Genomic DNA, 20,926 nt, shown 5'->3' on the forward strand with positions numbered 1-20,926 from the left:
CACACAAAAAAGGTTGTAGAAATGTATTGTGGAGCAAAGAAGTAGAGACTCTCCACCATATGCAATGTTCACACTATTTTTAGTGGAAGAAAAGTGTTTATTTTAGGGGCAAATGGGATACTCAGTGCTGTAGTAAGCGAACAGATTTGATGCAGCCAGGATCTCACCTATTTTCTCCCACAATTAGGACTAACATTCATGGGAAATATATATGGGAAATAGAAACAATCATGAGCTCTTTGCCCAAGGAATTCTCATTCAAATTTTGTGGCACAGGAATTCCTGGCTTTTGAGTATGACCAACATGTCTGGAATGTTCTGAAAAAAAAGGCATATAGTTGGGTCCTACTGGGGGTATATAGCAAGATACAGAAAATGCTCTATCCCTTTTCTGCCATCTAGTGGTAGTTTAGAGTTTTGCCGCCCAGATTTGGTAGCCTTCAGCCTATCATAGAATGTTGAGGTGTTTCTTGCCATCATCACCATAGAAAGGTCTCTATCACCACACTTATGACAAATTTGCACACATACCAGAAAGTACTGAATTGAGAGTATCTTCTATTGTATGGCCCATACAAGGCCTAGAGGCCTTCTCAAATAAATGCTAGCAGCAGGATGCTGCTTTACAGCATGGTAGCTAGCTTCTGATTTACTTTTTTAACAATTAAAAAATTAAAAAGAAATTAAAGTTGATAGGAGAAGACATCTATAGGCACCTTCGTGCCTATGGGTGCCGTAATGGTGTTCTGGAGAGGTTATCCTTTATATTTCACGAACTGTAAATATTATTCCCATCAGGCATCTGATTTGCTTCTCAAGCAACTTTCTAATCTGCTAAATTTTAATTTATTGCTTTAATCTACTTTTTAAGCATAGCTTTTCCTGCATGCAGCTTAATTTTTCTTATCCCTGTAATTTATATTCTGTTTGATATATGATTCTTATGTTTGGTATATGATTCATCTAGAGCTTTCTTTCATATAACATTGTTTATTCAAAAATAAAGAAAATTTAAAAAACAATTATAACAAAAGCAGGGAGAAGGTTATACAAATTAGATGCTAATATCTGGAGACCTCTGTATGGAAAGCTGTGTCATGTATGACATATAGGAAGTGTAATGAACTGTACCTTAAGGAATTGCAGATCAACTAAAGTCATACCAAAATATACTAGGATTTAGTCAGGTTTCCCAACTATAGAGTTTAGCTTCATAGCCTGTCTGGAAAAATAATGATTAAAACAAATAGCTCAGAAGAGACATTGCTAAAGCTTATTGGTGAGTTTCAGGTGGTGGTCCTATATCCAAATACTGTCTCTAAAATTATGGAATTTTAACTCGGCATAAGGAACCCCATATTGAGTTTTTTAAAAACCCTTTTCCCTCTACAGCAGAGTGGCTCCTGTTCTTTTGTCTCCTTCCTAACCACCAACCGACCAGATAACAACTGCTTACTATCCTCATCCCTACACACACCCCAAGGAGTCAACCACTTTCAGGCCAGGTCCTTCTCTCTCTCCCTTCCAGGTAAGAACAAAGCATTGAACTCTGGCTGTGGGTACAGGGAGCCTCAAGATCTAGGAGTTTATCATCTTTGGTTCTTGACAGGGTTGCACTACCCCAGACAGACCCAGCACATAATCTGGGGGTGCTCATAGACTCATGACTCTTGTTCAAAGGACAGGTGGCAGTCATGGCTAGGAGGGCCTTTGCACAACTTCATGTTGTGCGTCATTTATGCCCCTTCCTGGATTGGGAGGCTCTCCGCACGGTCGCTCATGCCCTGATCACCTCCCAGTTGGATTACTGCAATGCGCTTTACATGGGGCTACCCTCCGGAAGCTACAGCTGGCACAAAACGCAGTGGCATGGACAGTTTTGAATGCCCCCAGGGGGCTCATATAACACCTCTGTTACATGAGCTGCATTGGTTGCCGGTTTGCTTCTGGGTCCAATTCAAGGTGTTGGTTATTACCTTTAAAGCCCTTCATGGCACAGGACCAGGTTATCTGAGGAGCCATTTTGCCCCTGTTATATCAGCCTGCCCCACTTGATCCAGAAGAAGGGGCATGTTGTGGACCCCACCGGTCAAGGAATTTCGACTGGCAGGGTCTAGGAAGAGGGCCTTTTCTTCTGTGGCCCCCGCTCTGTGGAACAACTTACCACCTGAGGTGCAGTGTGCCCACACTCTCAGGATCTGATGGGGGCTCACATCATTGGAATTGGCTCATGGGCTAATTGATTCTGTGCCCCCATCTTGAAGTTTATAGTCTTTTTATGTATATAGTCTTTTTACTGTATATATGATTTGTTTAGCTAATTTAATGTGGATATTTATATTTTTTACTGTTTTTGATATCTGATTTTAATTGTGAGCCATCTGGGAGAGATGGGTGGCATATAAATTTAATAAAGAAATAAAGAAACTCTGTGGTGGAGATCAGTGGCTTCTACCACGGCATATGGCAAGAGAACAAGGCGAGGTGCAGATCAACAAATACAGAAGGTATCAATTTCCTGAAGGCACAATTCTGCTTTCCAAAGATTCTACGTATCTCATTCATATCAACTAGGATAGCCTAAAGATTTTCTGGACTGTTATGGGACATGCAAGGTTCCTATCCTTTGCAAAAGCTTCCTTCTATGCAGAGATGTCATGAATCAATTGATAATAACTATTAATACTGACTTAAAAATTCAGCTCATGTTTTATTTAAAAAAATCCCAAAGTGGGTACAATGAAACAACAACAATTCCTGTGTGACCTGGGGACATTTCCCTTTTCTTGCAACATATGGTTTGCCTCATTTGTATATCCAGTTAGTATTCAAAATGCTTTCTGTTGTCATTTTCTATGGTCCTGCTTGCTCGCTGTCTCTTGTTCATTATGGCTCTTTGTGGATGATTGACAAAAGATTGATAGGGTGGGGGCTAGATTTGCTTGCAACAGTTGCCAGATTTAAGAGAACTGGAGCTGGAGAGGGGGAGTCATCTAGTTTCAATTTCTTAGTAAAGCAGAGAATAGAAAAGCACAGTTCAGCACATTTTACAGAAATGCAATCTCCTGTCCATTAACAGGCAATAACTAAATAAATAATGCAATATAATTCATGTTCTCTGCCATAGTCATGAATGCTGACAAAAAGTTGACATCTCAAGAGTGCATTTGATTCTAATTCCACTAATCACACATCATAGCTGATGATCTCTTTTCTTCTTCATGATTCAAACCCTACCCAAGGATTTGGGAATCATAAAGTTAATGTACAGTTGTGTGAAAAAGAAAGTACACCCTCTTTGAGTTCTATGGTTTTACGTATCAGGACATAATAAAAATCATCTTGTCCTTAGCATTCTCAAAAGTACAACCTCAGATGAACAGCAACACATGGCATATTACACTATGTCATCATTTATTTTACAAAAAGAAAGCAAAAATGGAGAAGCCATGTGTGAAAAACTAAGTACACCCTATGTTTCAATAGCTTGTAGAACCACTTTAGCAGCAGTAACTTGAAGCAATCGTTTTCTGTATGACTTTATCAGTCTCTCACATCATTGTGGAGGAATTTTGGCCCACTCTTCTTTACAACATTGCTTCGGTTCATTGAGGTTTGTGGGCATTTGTTTATGCACAGCTCTCTTGAGGTCCCGCCACAGCATTTCAATCGGGTTGAGGTCTGGACTTTGACTGGGCCATTGCAACACCTTGATTCTTTTCTTTTTCAGCCATTCTGTTGTAGATTTGCTGGTGCGCTTGGAATCATTGTCCTGTTGCATGACCCAATGTCAGCCAAGCTTTAGCTGTCGGACAGATGGCCTCACATTTAACTCTAGATACATTGGTATACAGAGGAGTTAATGGTCGACTCAATGACTGCAAGGTGCTCAGGTCCTGTGGCTGAAAAACAAACCCAAATCCACCACTGTGCTTGATGGTTGGTATGAGATGTTTGTGCTGATATGCTGTGTTTGGTTTTCACCAAACGTGGCGCTGTGCATTCTGGCCAAACATCTCCACTTTGGTCTCATCTGTCTAAAGGACAGTGTTCCAGAAGTCTTGTGATTTGTTCAGATGCAACTTTGCAAACCTAAGCTGCCATGTTCTTTTTAGAGAGAAGAGGCTTCTCCTGGCAACCTTCCAAACAAACCATACTTGTTCAGTCTTTTTCTAACTGTACTGTCATTTCTAATTGTACAGTACAACTTTAACATTTCACATACTAACTGAGGCCTGTAGAGTCTGAGATGTAACTCTTGGATTTTTTGCAATTTCTCTGAGCATTGCACGGTCTGACCTTGGGGTGAATCTGCTGGGATGTCCACTCCTGGGAAGATTGGCAACTGTCTTGAATGTTTTCCACTTGCGAATCATCTTCTTCACTGTAGAATGATGGACTTTCAATTGTTTGGAAATGGCCTTATAACCCTTCCCAGATTGATGGGCAGCAACAATTGCTTCTCTAAGATCATTACTGATGTCTTTACTCTTTGGCATTGTGTTAACACACACCTCAATGCTTGAAACCAGCAAACTCCTAAAACTTCAGCTTTTATAGAGGTAGTCACACTTGCTGATGATCAATTGATCAAGGGCATTTGATTAGCAGCACCTGGCTGCTACTTAGCCTCTTCATACCTACAGAAACAGTAAGGGTGTACTTAGTTTTTCACACATGGCTTCTCCATTTTGGGTTTATTTTTGTAAAATAAATGATGACATGGTCTAATACATGATGTCTTGTTGTTCATCTGAGGTTGTATTTACCTACTTTTGAGAACTGCTAAGGACCAGATGATTTTTATTATGTCCTGATATGTAAAACCATAGAACTCAAAGAGGGTGTACTTTCTTTTTCACACAACTGTATATATGAGGTGCCCAACAGTGTTGTTGTTTGTAGCTGAGCTGTCATGAGTTGTTCCAAATTTAGGCAATCCAGATTCTAAGTCCTCGTGTTATTGTACCTAGTGCCCCAATAACACTGGCACCAATGTCTACTATTTCCAGATTTTTGCAATCTCTCTATTCCAAATCTCAGTATTTTGTAATCTTTTTTGTAATCTTTTCCAATTCTATGTTTTCAACATTACTGTCTCTTGGAATGGATGCATCAACAAACCAAACGTGATTCTTTTCAATGACAGTAATGTCTGGTGTATTCAGTCTGAATTTTAAAATACCATAACATGTTCGATTACTTTGTGATGTCATAGTTCCAGGAATTCTTACTGATTGTGAATCCATATCTTTTATGTAAATACCAGTGTAATATCTTCCCAACTCAATCATGCTTTTTTCTGTATTCTGTGTCTGTGTAATTTTCCTGCCTCCAGTTATATCGTCAACTATTTCAACCTTATCTCAGCACAATTGGCATTTACTATCCAAACTGGTCTTTTCTATTTTTCTTTTGATAACGTTTGTGATAGTGCTTGTTCTTGGTCAATAAAAAACATTCCTTCTATTTCCTCTTTTAATGCACCATTTTCAAGCTACTGCCATATTCTGCTGTTGTACAATTTTTCTTTGCTTTGGTTTTCCGATTTTCTAATCTCCTTTCAAGCTGTTGCTTTTTATAATCATGTTTAAATTCCATTTCTGCAAATATCCCTTCCTTCTGACAATCTTTCAATAGTTTTTTTTTTTTTTTTACTTAATCGTTAAGTCCTTATTATTTTTTCCCCTTCTCTACTGCTTGACCTACCTGTAAAGCCGGCTGCGTGGCTCTGGGCCAGTCCCGCTCTCTCAGCCCAACCCACCTCACAGGGTTGTTATTGTGGGGGAAAATAGGAGGGGGAAGGAGTATTAGGTATGTTTGCTGCCTTGAATTATTTATAAAAATAATGACAGGATAAAAAAAATCTTTAAAAAAACAGTACTCACCCACCAGTCTTCCTTGGAAGATTTAATGTATCAACATTACTATGAGGTTGTAGGGCATTATTCATAGCAATCAATTTCTGGTTTCCCTGTCAAGGTTACCAAAGGGCCTCTGAGTCCATCCAACTATTCTTGCAGAATATCAAATCATTGGTATTGCCCATGAGCTGATGGCCCTGACTATTTTCCCATCATTCAGGCTAGATTGTAGGATTTTCCTTAACCACTTGCAATGTTTTTCTCTTTACCTGGCTATACAAAAGATTCCCAAATACCTATAAGCTTGCTCAGGTGCTAGACTTTTGATGGTTGTTCCATTTATGAGTTTATGAATTGAATATCTTCTTGGGAATTAGTGACTTTCCCTTTCTTTACTTCCACAATCACATATTTATCAAGTCCAAATCACTATCACTACTAAATATCTGAACAGTGTTTAGTAATGATTTCAGCCTGGCTTTTGATTTGGCATATAATTTTAGGACATCCATGTTTTAAAAGGGAGGTTTTTTTTTAACTTGGTTGGAAAATCAATGGTCATGTTTTGCCTTACTTAGCATCTTTGTCAATAGGATCATTGCCAAATTGAATGATTTCCCTTTTTATTCTGACTTGACTTAATTCATCATTATTAAGCATTTACTTTATCTTCCATGATTTTTTTGTTGTTTCTATAAAACCTCAGATATTCTAACTGATACCAAAAAATTCCATACTTTTCATGATCCAGCTATCTAGAAAAGTCATATCTTCTGTTTTAGTTCTTCTGGAACTTCAGCTATGGTTCTGGTTCCAATATTATATTGTTTTTTAGATCCAATTTCACTTGTTCCTCTTTCCATTCTTCTAAGTTTTAGATTTTTCAAATTGCTAAGGTTTGCCTGCAGACTGTTCACTTTCAATTCTAAATTAATTTTTCATTTGGGTTTACCTTTTTTAATGTGCTTTTGTTCCTTAATTTCTTGTCTAAGTTCTTTGGGCGATGGCATAAGTAGCAGAATATATTAAGCTGGTCTGTATCATCAGGTGTTGATCATGAAATGGTTTCTGGTACTTTGTGAAGAATCTCCAGTAAGGCTCTCCTATTTGTTTGCATTTAAGACAGGAAGTCTCATTCTTGCTATCAATTCCAATATTTTTTAATGACTTTTTCAGCCTTCCTGTTAGTTATGGTTACTTGTCTCTGCAAATTGCTACATTTTCTTGCCTAAGATCATTTTCTTGAGAATCTTGATCCTACTTTCTGTTTCTACTGATAGATGGGAAGGCCCTCTATCATGCATCTGTAGCTCTTCAGGTTTTTCCAATTGCCCATTCGATTCACGTTCCAGTGCTTCTAATTCAGCTTCTGCTAAGCATTTGGTATCTAGAATGAACCATCATCAGTCCACTGTTCAATAATGGCAGAATCTAGGTTCTTTTCATTCCAAATCTGGTACATCAATTTTTGAAATACCGTTGCTGAATGATTGGATTCAAAACAGCCTTTCATTCTGTTTTGAGCAATAGACTAGGATTTCCAGTTTTGCTTGTCTTCCAGATGCTTGGCAGTTCCTTTCCCTGACCGATTAGCAGCGGGAACTGTGTTCTTTAGCCCACTTGTCACCTGATGCCCAACAGCCATAACATCAGATGCAGCCCTGATTGACCAGCTGATGGTCAATCCAGTATGGAAATTTATTTTCAAGTATTCATAGTTGCTTGTGGGATGCACTTAGGCCAGGATTTCAGCTGACACCTTTCTGTTTGGTGACCCTTGTGATAGCTAGATTGTCATCAGATGTAGAGAGTGAGATGACCGTTACAGAGATTAGGCCAGATCCATTATCAAAGTGACAAGGGGAAAAACATGAGTTAAATCCAAAACAAGATGAAGGAATGCACAAGCAATTCAGGCAGACACCTCCCTAATTGACATGAGTATGTGGGGGGGGGGCGGGAGGGAGGAGTAAAGCACAGTCAGATTTGCAAGATTCTATTACTATTTTTGTTGTTGTTCAGTCGTTAAGTCGTGTCCGACTCTTCGTGACCCCATGAACCATATTGCACCAGGCCTTCCTGTCCTTCACTGCCTCCCTGAGTTTGCTCAGTTTCATGCTCATTGCTTCAGTGATGCTATCTAACCATCTCATCCTCTGCCGTCCTCTTCTCCTTTTGCCTTCAATCTTTCCCAGCATCAGGGTCTTTTCCAAAGAGTCCTCTCTTCGCATTAGGTGACCAAAGTATCTGAGCTTGAACTTCATTATCAATCCTTCCAATGAGCAATCAGGGTTGATTTCCTTTAAGATTGACTGGTTTGACCTCCTAGCAGTCCAGGTGACTCTCAAGAGTCTTCTCCAGCAGCACAGTTCAAAGGCATCAATTCTTTGGTGCTCAGCCTTCCTTATGGTCCAGCTCTCACAGCCATACATTACTACTGGAAAAACCATAGCTTTGACTATGCGGATCTTTGTCGGCAAGGTGACGTCTCTGCTTTTTAATATGCTATCTAGGTTTGCCATAGCTTTCCTCCCAAGGAGCAAGTGTCTTTTAATTTCATGGCTGCAGTCTCCGTCTGCAGTGATCTTGGAGTCCAAATAAATGAAGTCTGTTACTGCTTCCATTTCCACCCCTTCTATTTGCCAGGAATTGATGGGTCCAGATGCCATGATCTTAATTTTTTTAATGTTGAGTTTCTAGCCAGCTTTCGCACTCTCCTCTTTCACCCTCATCAAGAGGCTCTTTAGTTCTTCTTCACTTTCTGCATTATCTATTACTATAGCCAATATTAATAAAAGTAGTTTGAGCCTTCTTGTGGAATTGATTTCTTGGTCTGGTCTACATAGTGAGGCTGATACCAGCATGGCTCTCAACATCATTGGGCCACAAAAGCCCACCACTACAGTTAGGTGGCATCCCATGGCAAGTGAATTTGATGATGATGATGATGATCATCATAATCATCATCATTATCATCATCATCATCATCATCATCATCCCACTCTTCAGGGAAAAGTATACTTTGGAAATAGAACAGAGAAACACACTCCAAGGTTGCTTTGAATGTGATCAGGCAATTAACAGAGGGTAATGTTGTCCATTTCTGATCTCCAGAAAGAGTTGTCTGTTCATTCTGGGGGCAAAGCAACTGGACAGAATGGATAAGTCCTAAAAGACCTATTTTCAGTAAAGAATAGCTTCCATTTTATCCCATATCAAATTCAAATATCTGATTGTAAAATGCATTTGGTAAACTTGTCTACTGTCTTGGGTGTCCATAGGAGACAGCAAGCGGGTATAAATGATATCACACAGGTTATGGCACCATGGTGGTTTGTAACAGATGCCTATATCAAGTGTCATTATTTCTGGAGAAGTTAAAGTCAGGAGCTATCATAAATTTACCCTATACATTAGATTTAAGACATTCCCTAATCTCCTGACTGTGGTAGCTGGCCATAATCGGATTGTAGTCCAGTACTTCTGAAGACCAGCAGGTTGATTGATTTAGAGGTTAAAAGAAGATGGCAAGGATGAGCTGAAGTCAAATGTGTGGTTCTTGAGTAATTACTTCTGAGTTTCACATTGCTTTCCTCCTTGAATTTTTTAAAAAATGTATGTATGTATGTATGTATGTATGTATGTATGTATGTATGTATGTATTTATACATCACATTTATATAGCTGCCCATCTCACAAAGCATCAAATACTTTGATCCCCCTGCTGCCACTTCTTAATGAAGGAAATATTTCCATATTAGAATATCAGTTAATACTACATGTTATATCAAATCTATATTTTAAATTATGAAGTTAATAGGGAAGGCATCTTTAAAGATTTTTCCACATACCTATTTGGGAAGAAATTCTATTAATTTAGGTTACATGTGTTTTTTTTCTATCTATATGTTAGAAAAAACACATTTGCAACCAAAATTAAGCTTAAAAAAGATTCATGCTTGCTTTAAGTATTTACTGCAGCAGAACTAGAAGCAGTTGTAAACATCTGCTATGACCAAAAATGCCCACGAGTTTATCCCCCCTCCCAATGCTTAACATGTAAGCTTTCTTTGATAATATCACATGATTTCATATTATTTCACATTTCTTCATCTGGCACACTTGGCAACCAGCAATGTGGAACAATGGAACTTTGTGACAGTACAACATGAGGCAAGTTCTACAAGCAGTTATAGAAATGCTTTCTTTTCTGCCTCATTTCAGCTCCAGCTGGGTTGGAATAATTGCACTCTAAGTAGGGATTTCTAAGTGCTTAGGAGATAAATTTTCCTCCTTCAGCTAGAATTTCTGTTCCCCTGCTGTGCAATCACTATGTATGAAAGTCATGCATGAAACCAGAAGGCTGACAAGTTGTGATATACTGTTAAATCCTAAAAGCTCAATAGTAGGACTTACTGAATCTATACTAAGATAATATATGCATTTAATTACTCATGGATTAATAACTGTAAAATAACATTAACAATATTGCAAGGAGAAATTAAAAGAAAAATTAAAATGTGGACCAGCGATGAGCAGCAGTAGAACCACTGAAACACTGATATATTGCAGGAAGTTTAAATGGCATTTCAGAAGGCTATGTTTGCAGGGCACATCTTCCCATAGTTACTTTCCATGGTTTATTCAATGAATCCAGTTTTTTATGTTCACACAGCCGACTAAACTGTAGATAACTACACTGGCTGTGTTTGCACAACACACTTGGCTACTGTGTCATACAAGCATAATCCAAAACATTCTGACTTCATGCTAGCCCTCATTCACTGCACCCTGGCTAGTATGTTAGGATAACATAATATTGAGGATTGGCTTTATGCCAGAGGCAAAGTATATGATTTCTGTATACTAGCCCTGTTCATACAGCACATTTAATCAGATCAAAGTGGTATGGGGAGTTAGCATGTAAACAAATATAATTAATGGGGCTGGGGGTGTTAATGCAAGCTAGTTACTCATTTTGCCCTGGTCAGAAGCAAGAGGCCAGGCAAGCATGCACAAGAGGGTTGATGGGGCTGCAGAAACAGATGACATCATATGGAGTCACTCCAAGTCTGTGTTCTTTTTATGTCCTTCACCTTGTGGGCACCTAGGGGGTGTGGATGTGACATCCCAACTACATCTGGGGTGATGCTGAGAGCAGCTAGGCCACTACAAATATTTTTTTGCTCCAGGGGAAAGCAGAAAACACCCAGAAGTGGCACCCTCCCAGCCTCCTTTCTATTGCTTGCAGTGATGAGGGAAAATGCCCTCTATTTTTCTATTCCTCAGAGTCCTCAGTCATGGATGATGTGGTTAGTTAAGTTGTAAGAACATGGCCCAAAGATTGCACTCCAGTACCAGCCACCATCTCCCCAACCCTTGGACAGTGTTTGCTAATTAACACAATTCTGGGCTGGATGGACTAATGTTCTGACCTGGTATGGCATCTTCTGATATTCCTGATAAAAGAATTTAGGGAATATCATCCCAAATCTAACACTGGTGTCACCGGAATGTCATATGGTATTAATTTTCCATAAGGCAAATGGTACAAAGGGAAACGTTTTATCTAGATAAAATTGAATAATCACATCTAAATGAGGTGAGTCTGCCATTAACGCTGCATCCTAATTCATCTGAAAATGCAGCCTTCTTGTCTTTAAATGTTTTCATTTGCTAAACTGAAAAGTCTGCACATATGGATCTAATTTCCAGTAGAAGACATATGTGTGGTCTACATCATTGAAAAAAAAGTGGTGGTAATAAAAATATTTGCCAAAAAAAAGTGCATATACTTATACTCTGTGTGTGTGTGTGTATGGTGTTGTATCCTATAATATGCCTTTTCTGGTTGTAAATAATACTAGAAGAACTTGAATGTTGCCATGTATTTTTATAGTTTATATTCTCTCTTTCCTAAAAAAACTCCACGTGTTACATGCAGAAATTGAATACTAAACATGTGTTAGGTACAATTCCTTTAAAAAGGCACACAAAGGGACACAGCAAAATCATGAAATTGAATTCAGTGTTGCCATTGCTAGTAATTAAAAGATAGACTTGCAGGGACATCTGCCAGGGGACTCAAAAAAGTCAAGATAGCGGCTTCAATTGTGTGCTCGTGGATGCCAACATGCCATCTTTTTTGACACCCTTGTATATGCCCTTTAGATTTGCTAGTTCTGAGGTAATTCAGATATACACGTCTCTGAAGCACGACCCATTGATATGGTGGGAAAGGAAGGCTTGTACCAAACTATAGCCTGCTTAGAAGAAGAACAGCTAGTTTGGTTTTGGGGATATGGTCAACACTAAGCAGCCTCCTTCACCCTACCTAACAATTGACTGATGCTGGTCATCTGTAGGATAGGTGACAAGAGCCTTGTACAGTCAGTGAATGAATGAATATTTCCATACACAGAAAAAAGGTCATATCTCAGCTTGACAGAAATATATTGTTCTGCCACTATGACAAACTTTTCCTATCTACAGTTCCAGATGTATTGGGAATTGCAATTACTAGCATTCCTAACCTGCAAGGTTCCCAAGACATCCAGAAGAAATCATACTGGATTTCTAATTTGAATTTATTATTATGAAGAATAGGAAAATGGCCATAAGTTGATATACTCATGCATTAGCTATTCCTATGGGTAAATACATTTGTGTGAACTAAAATAGCAATAGGATATATTCAGTGAACTCTTAAGCAATTGCCAGAATTATCTCCCTGACTGGTGGCGCTGCAAGAGAAAGGAATTGCTTTTTTTCCCCAAATAACTTTAGTAAAGATTACAGATAAAAAGCCTAAAACCTATACAAACCACACATATTTAAAGAAAATAGTGTGAGAAAGAAAAAAAGAAAAGAGAACTTCCCCCTTCATCCCAACAAATACACACAATTTAAGTAATTTATCACTATCTCTTCAGTTACAGCATATACCCTCTTCACCCCATATCTCATCTCCAAACTAAACTAAAGCCTCGTCATTCAGTCCCTATCAGCAGAAGCCCAATAAGGGATGTCAGATATAAGTAATTATCTATTTTAACCTTGATTGAATAAGCCAACCTTATATTCCTTCTCTATACTTTTAACAATCTTAATTCTTAACCTCTTCAAACAGAGTCCCAGAGCTTGATTTCCTGTCATCCTTTTTTGTCTTTTCCCAAAAAATCTTTCAGAACTTTAGCTGGTCTCTTTTGTACATCCAATAAGAGGAATTCATCCGTGTGTGTGTGTGTGTGTGTGTGTGTGTGTGTGTGACTTCTCAAAAAATCCTTGAAGACTTTAACAGATCTCTTTTGTACATCCAATAAGAAAAAAATAATCCATCTCTCTTTTCTGGTTTAGTACTTGTATATCTCCTTTAGACAATAAAACATCATCCTGTTTCATCTGTAAGTCCAGTACCTCCTTTTCTGTATCCTTCTCATTCCTTTCCACATTTATATCCACATTCAGATTGATTTCAAACTTATCCACAGTGACTTGTTTCTTCTATTACTTCCTTAACAATCCCTCTAGTCATCACTTCTGAAAACTTCAAGGACTATTTTTAATGAATTTCCATCAGAAAACTCACTGTTAAAATATTTCCTTCCATTCTTTTTGTTATCCTCTAGCTCCCTCTAGTATCCAACGTTCAAAGCCCCATTATCTTGTTTTGACTTAAAGAAAAACCAAACAATGTCAATTTCCCACAGGAGGGGTTATTCTAATAGTTTAAAAATTATAATTCCAAATTCATCTGAGCCCTTAATCCATTGTTAATTTTCTAAACTCCATATTCTCCATATTCTATTTTGCTGTTTAATCCAAAAAGTAATATTTTTCAAAAACTTTAAAAATTGTATTTAAAAATACTTTCTCTAAGGAGAAGGTGACTCACCTAGTGAAAGCAGTATAACTTACCATTCTGACAGGTCTTAATCCTTCTAAATCAATAACAACAACAAAAAAGCAAATCCAAAATGATTAAGAAGTGAGGCTTGGTCAAACTTAATGTCCTTAAAAAAGGCTGCATTCATGATTGTGAGCAAAGATGGTTCCTCCCACAACTCTCAGCCACTCAACTCATAAACTGATTGCAAAAACGTCAATTCCTGGGGTCCACTCACAAGGAGCAGCTGTGCTGAGTACAGAAGGGCAATCTCAAAGATCTTTCTTTAATCCAGAGAGAATTTTGGCGGCCCAGATCCTGTGTCCAGCTGCTGACTCCATCGTAACGGCATCCCTCTGCAAAAAGGGACATTACCATGGCTCTCAACCAGAAGCTCCAAGAGGAAGAAATTGCTGATTAAGAAAAAACTAACTTCAAACAAGACAAGAAGAATGTTCTTAAATCCCCAAACCTCCTTTTTCAAGCTGATTGTTTTCATACAGCCTAAACCTGAATAACCCATTTTCTTCCTGGTTGGGGCTTCAGCAGATGCTATCTGGGCTAGAAATATGAATAAGACAATCCTCCAAAGAAAGCAGCCTTCCCCATTTGGAGCTTTCCACATCTGTTGGACCACAACTCCCATAATCTCTAGACAGCATGATCTAATGGAAATTAGAGACACTACAGTATGACACACCCTGCAGGCATCACATTAGACCAGCTAAGGAAGGCATCACATTAGACCAGCTAAGGAAGGGTGATGGAAATAGAGGACCATCCTTGGTTAATAAGGGCACAGGTGATCATTCTAGGTGGTAGCCCCGTGTTGTACAGCCTGGAATAAATGTGATTTTGGCATTTGCATTCTCTGAGCTGCCCCCAACACTCAAACTTTCACAGACAAGAAGATCTACAAAAGATTTTCTCCTTGAGCCAGGATTTTTCATGAACATGAAGTTTTGGCTTTTGAAAGTCTCTTAGTTCTGATTTCCAGGCTGTTGTTTTCCATTTCCTGATATTTGTCTGGCACAGGGATGCCCCTTCCATTAGGCAGCCAACTGGGAGTAGCAAATTGTGATTTATTATCATGGTGTCATTATCTCCTGAAAGGGGAGTGATGCTTATGTGATGCTCTGTCTCAGTGGTCAAAAAAACTAACCATGTTATGTGTCTTGACTTAGAGGGTTGTACCATTTGTGGCTAGACCACATGCAGTAAGATAGATAGATAGATAGATAGATAGATAGATAGATAGATAGATAGATAGATAGATAGATAGATAGATAGATGAGAGGGAGGGAGAGAGGGAGGGAGGGAGGGAGGGAGGATAGTTGGCCTTATCCGGAGAGTAGCTAATGATTCACTTGTGATTTAGGCTTGACCAAGCTTATTATCTTACACACAAAATTCTTTTAATTCTCAGAATCTAGATTAATGTTCTTTGCTGAATCATGGAACTAAACAAGCATCAAGTTAAAGTGAAACAACAACATAAGAGAATCCTGAAATCTTTTAGTACTAAGAACTATTTGGCTTGTCAAAATACTTGACCCAGTTGCATCTATTTCATCAGACCCTGAGGATAATTAATACCATGGCTTACCTGTTAATTTATCACTTTCACAAGTCCCAGAGTACAGTTTACATTGTTTCAAAGTGTAGTATAGCTAGATTCCATTCTCTGTTTAAGAGCTAGTTTGGCATAGTGGTTAAAGGCACTTGGCTAGAAATGGGGAGACCATGAGTTCTAGTCCCACCTTAGGTATGAAGCCAGATGAATGACCTTGGGCCAGACACTCTTTCTCTCAACCATAGGAAGAAGGAATTGGCAAACCACTTCTGAGATCTTGCCAAGAAAACTGCAGGGACTTGTCCAGGCAGTTGCCAGGAGTCAAAAACTGACTTGAAAGTATACACACATACACAGAAAACCCTGAATCTAAATTCAAAGCATACATGGGCACGTAGCCCCTGCTGAAAACTTTTTAAACCAAACACAATTTTTCCCATGATAGCACTGTGTTGGGTCATCTCAGTAAAGGACAAATTTCTTTATGGAGCTGTCAACAGAAGTGTTGACTTGACATGGAGCTCACACATGCTCCAAATCAACTTTTTCTGCCTAATCCAGAATGCTGCACAGCCCTAGTGCTTAAGCCTGAAATTAGAACTACTGTATATGTTGAATGATTATGTGTTGCTAAAGTTAATGCTGATAAATGCAGACAAAGAGTATCCAAAAAACACGTACATTATTTCAGAAACAATGCATTTTATGTTTATTTAGTATCATGTCATGTTATGGACCCAGTATCAGTCTGACATTAGCAAGGAAAATGAAATGGTTGAAGCAAAGATGGATAAAGTAATACTGTATATTTTAGCTGTGTTTGATTAGTACACTAGGCAATTCTTTTATATTTATTTATACACACACACTCTATATTGTTTTCTAATCCTTTCTGAAATGAGCTGTCTCTGTTTTGGACTTTGAGTCCAAAATGTTCAGTTCATTTTCTCAGCAGTTAGATCATAAACTGGTGGAAGACTTAATGATTTCTACACCCTGTAAATCAAAAGTAAACAAGCACAGAAACTGCAAGTTCAGAACTGTAATCTTGATGAACTGTTACACCTCTTTCAATTTCAGGATACGCTTTCGGTAACGACATCCATTCTGTGTTTTGTAAGAATTCTGCTTTTTGTAATGGTTTTCTGCTGAAGGGCAGGGTATAGATTCATCATTTGTAATGGTTTTCTGCTGAAGGGCAGGGTTCATAGATTCAAAGTAAAAATAGTAAGATTGCTTAAAGGTAGAAACTGTATATTGCTTTTTGCAAAGCAAACGCCCACCTGATTTATGTTTCGCAGGTTCGTTGCAGGAGACGTATTCCTGGTCTCTGAGGGCTCTTTGGCATGTTGTGCTGGCTTCTCCTGGCTTACTGGAGCTGCTAGGGAAGGGATGAGTTTTAGAAGTAATGGGAGAGGGATTGATGCCATCATTCTTAAAGGAGGCAGTGATGGGATGGGAGGTTCTAGCGACCGTGACTCATGCTGTTATCATTTCACATTTGGACTACAGCAATTTGCTGTACATTGAGCTGCTCTTGAAGATGATTTGAAAGCTACAGCTGGGGCAAAATGCAACAACTTGCTTGCTGATAAATGAGAGCCATTATAGCAGGATAACATCTACACTACAGGAGCTGCATTGGCTGCCAGTTGGCATCTAGGTCCAGTTCAGGATGCTGGTTATTATCTATAATGTCCTTTACAGGTTGAGTTTTGGTTACATTTGTGATAGCTGTAGATAGAGTTTGCATATCCCATATGAGTCGAGTGAGAGGAGATGCTGTGGATATCCCCATGAAGGATGGAGGATGAAAGTACATTTTTTCAGTTTCAGCCCCATCACTCCAAAACAGCTGGCCACCTGGTCAGCCCCCACCTACTGACCTTAGAAAAAGTCTTCAAAGCAGAAAGTGTTGAGTATTTGAGGATGGCAGGCCATGGAATATCTAGGATTATATTGGTTTCTCTGTTGGTTGATGGTTGAGATTTGATTTACTGTTGTTTTTTTTTAAAGAAATACTGTATTTTATTGTTTTATTTAGTTGAGAACCTCCTCAAATCTTGGATGGAGGCAGTATACAAAATATGGTATATATATATAAATGAATGTGTCCCCAGGAAATAGATAATTCATGCCATGATTGCCCAAGCTGGATGGTATGTATGTAACCTTAAAGCAGGTTATATCACCAGTCAAGTGATGACATCTTTTAAATCATTGCTCTGATTTTATAAGGTTTCTGACAAGGCTCGGCAGGAATGAAATTTAGTATGGCAGATCATGGAAACCAACTTAACCCATCTGTAATAATGGCACTAGGCAATTCCTGAATGCAAGAGACGTTTCTCCTGAATGAAATTGTGAATAAGAGTCATAAAGAAGTATGTGTGTGTCCTGGCAGATCACTCTGTCCCACAAAGGGAAATCAGAAGTGTCTGGGGTCAAAGTGGAAAGGCAACAGTTCCCTTTTCCCCCTTGTAGCCACCAAGTAAGTGGAATTCAGTAGTACTCTAGTTGATAACTCCTGAGAAATTGGTCCTCCAGAAGCTGTTGGCTTACAACTGCCAGCAACTGTCAGTAAGGTTGCTTTAATGCTCTGTAAATTAGAGCTAGACATCATAAGTGTACTAGTCCGATACCTATGATAGGCTCCAGATTGAAAAAGACTGCTCTTGAAAAGCTGCCAACTCAGAGTGCCAGCATCTCATTTTGGGCAGTGATACAGCTGTCGGTTCCTAACCACAATGGTGCCAAAATGATGAAATGTGTTGTGATGTCATGACACATGCTCTGCCCTTTCATATTTGCATTATGACATCACATGCAAAGGGCAGTTTGCATCACAATGTTATTACATGCATTTGATCACTTGCCTCCCCTTGGACATCTATGTTCAAAACCAAGGATTGAGGTTGGTTTGATGACCTGTGGTGTGGTAAAATTCCTCTTGGCAATTTCAGCAATTGAGTTTTGTTGATTCAAAACATCTGCCAGTTACAGTTCATGAGGTTACAGAACTCACTGCCCATATGCATTATACGGGTGAGAGAAAACCTCTCAGATGTGTTCTGAGAAATGATGGCTCAGCTACCTTCCCACCTACGTATATGGTCCATATATGTCAAGCTATAATGTAGTTTGGGATAACATGTTGTCTTGCAGCAGTTACGATTTATTCACAAAACTAATTAAATTATGGCTTAACACAATGTGTGAAGCCAGCCATTGTCAATTGGCACCATCTGAAATGTCACAGGTTCTCTATGGCTGGATTCAGGATGGATTGGGGTTCTTGTAACTGCAAAGAACCTCCTGCTAATTAACTCCAAATGGGGCTTTTATTGTGCCATCATATTTCACTCAAGGCATTTTATGACTGGTATAGAGATGATCATGTCCTTTATTTGTAACCCTCCTGTCATTTCCTTCCATTTTTCAATCTATAAAAATATATTAAGGTGGGAGATGAAAGTCGTATGGTGTCTTTTGATTCCTAGGACTAAGCCTTCTCTCTGGAAGAACTCAGAAGTCTAAAATTAAAAATGTAATTTAAGGATTCTGATAGACATCCCAACATACCGATTTACTGGAACCACAAGCAAAGGAGCAAGAAAATATGGATTTTGTGATATAATGGAACCCATACATTTGGAATTCTCTCACAGGCTTCCTGAAATTCTTAGGAGGTTCCAGCATTGGTACATTAACATAAAGGTGAAGTAGCTAGTGTCTGCTGAATTCAGTCCTATTTTCTTGATCCTATTTTTCTACATCATTTTCAGGAATATGTGTTAGCTTAATAAGAGAGAAGCAATTAATCTACAGTAATATAACAATATGAAGTTCTCGAACAACACTGTAAATATACTGCTTTCTGAATGAAGCCCTCCTTTTCCTTAATTCATCAAAAATGGAATAACAAAGAGGAATATTTTTGGATTTCCATTCTGGGGAAATGGAATTTTCAGTGCTTTTTGTCTTTGAATTATTTTGGGGAGAGTAGAAATTCACAAAGGATCCAGGCTAAGTTTGTTGGAATTCCCTACTGAAATGAAAGGAGCTTACAACATGTGAAAACTTATTACATTGCTTTTTGTTGATTGTTGTTAGTTGCCCAGAGTTAGTAAGTAAGATGGCCATATACCTTTTCTAAATAAGTAAGCTTGAGATTTACTGATAGGGGTTATTCTTTTATAGTACCTACAAGAAAACAAAGATAATGCCTATCTCCAGGCTGTTAAAATGTGTGATCTAGGGTATGTAGGTATTTTGTTCCTGCCACATACAAATCCTCTGAACATCTCAGATGCAGTGGGTAAATAGCCCCAATTGCCTTAATCCCACTCTTGCACTGGATGCTTGTTAGTGAATCACAGGCTTTTAAGAGGAAAGATAGTAGGTACCACTTTCCTAAAGCTTATCCATCTGATTTACAGGAAATAAACAGTGGCTTACAGTAAACTGAAAAGCAAAATAATTTAAAATCCCAGATTGTAGGGACTATCCTCTGAAGAGTCGTGATTACTTTTCAATTGCTCCTCACTCAAATTTTGACATTACCCAGCATGTTCTCTTATGAACAGATCAATAGAAGTTCCTTGCACACGCTCTTCCATATGCTCATATAACTGATGGGTGAGAAAACACATGGCATGTGGGCAGCCCTGAGCCCACGAGGCAGCACTTCTTCTTGGCTGAGGAATTCTAATTATGCTCCGGTTCTCAATGGTCTGAAGACTCCATTTATTAGTTCTTTTGTTTTCAACAAAACAGCAAAGCAGTAGGGGCCAGAATTACAGCCTCCCAACTTCAAAACCAGAGTTTTAGTCTTCTTTAGCATGACATAAAAAAAAGAAAAGCTGAAAAGAATTTGTTTTACTGGCTGATGTCCTGCCACATCAATTGAATCATCAATTCAAGCAGTTCAAGGTAAGAGATCACAGAAGAGTAGCTGTACTGAAAGGAACTGGGGGGGTGGGGGGTTGCAAAAAGAAGAAATCAGTGTTCCAATAATTAAGACTGATGATCCATTTATATATACAACCAGCAAACACTCCTCACTCAATAGTCACTCCAAAATATGCTGCCAAAATTTTGTCAAAATATGACAAAAAAGGAGATGTTTTAAATGAGTTGCCACATTAACTTCAATTTAATCTAAATTTAGTGGTTTGACCTGGTCTTGCCCACTTTTTGAAGTGCAGTGTTTTGTGTGTCATTAAATATATATGTATCCCTCACACCCCCAAAAAACTGCCCACTCCTGTTTTAATTAACACCCTCTCAAAAGCTGGCATGCAGCCAAGCCTTGCAGAGCTCACTGTCATGTTTGGGTAGAATAAGTAAAACCCAAAAATCGTCAGGTGGAACATTTGCCAGCAGTTCTCATTTCATCAGCTGTTGGGATGTTACAAGAAAGTTACAGGTAGTACTCACTTAACTACTGCCCTGTTTAGTGACCATTCAAAGTTACAACAATGCTGAAAAAGTAACTTTACGAGTGGTCCTCGCACTTGCGACTGTTGCAACATCCCCACAATCACATGACCAACATTTGGGTGCTTCTCAACCAGTGGGCATTTATGTCCATCACAGTGTCCC

At 38.7% G+C, this 20,926-nt stretch overlaps 1 protein-coding gene across 1 annotated transcript in view; it reads left to right on the forward strand.

Annotated features, from left to right (window-relative positions):
* FDX1 (ferredoxin 1) overlaps positions 1–20,926 on the forward strand; it is a 54,097-nt gene that overhangs the window by 13,509 nt on the left and 19,662 nt on the right. The window contains exon 4 of the transcript XR_015796104.1: positions 1,393–1,528. The gene's annotated coding sequence lies outside the window, so the exon portion shown is untranslated. The remainder of the gene's footprint in view (positions 1–1,392; positions 1,529–20,926) is intronic.

This window comes from Python bivittatus, unplaced genomic scaffold, assembly GCF_059951505.1.
Source record: "Python bivittatus isolate LINGU-HERP-01145 unplaced genomic scaffold, Pbiv_v1 ctg000340_np1212, whole genome shotgun sequence".
In the NCBI taxonomy this organism is placed as follows: Eukaryota; Metazoa; Chordata; class Lepidosauria; order Squamata; family Pythonidae; genus Python; species Python bivittatus.